This window comes from Myotis davidii, unplaced genomic scaffold (genome assembly GCF_000327345.1).
Source record: "Myotis davidii unplaced genomic scaffold, ASM32734v1 scaffold1334, whole genome shotgun sequence".
Lineage (NCBI taxonomy): Eukaryota > Metazoa > Chordata > Mammalia > Chiroptera > Vespertilionidae > Myotis > Myotis davidii.
Genome location: NW_006285046.1, coordinates 454,841 through 455,098, shown reverse-complemented (window position 1 = coordinate 455,098; position 258 = coordinate 454,841).

The window sequence follows — 258 nt, the reverse complement described above, 5'->3', positions numbered from 1 at the left end:
GGGAAAGGGGTGTGGGAGATGCAGGAAGAGACTGGACAAAAATTGTACACCTATGGATGAGGACAGTGGGTGGGGAGTGAAGTTGGAGGGTGGGGCGGGAACTGGGAGGAGGGGAGTTATGAGGGGAAAAAAGAGGGACAAATGTAATAATCTGAACAATAAAGATTTAATTAAAAAAAATAACTAAGTGCCCAACTACAGGGAATTAGTTCAATTTACTGAAATAACCATGCATTCGAACAGAAATTCTGTATTCTC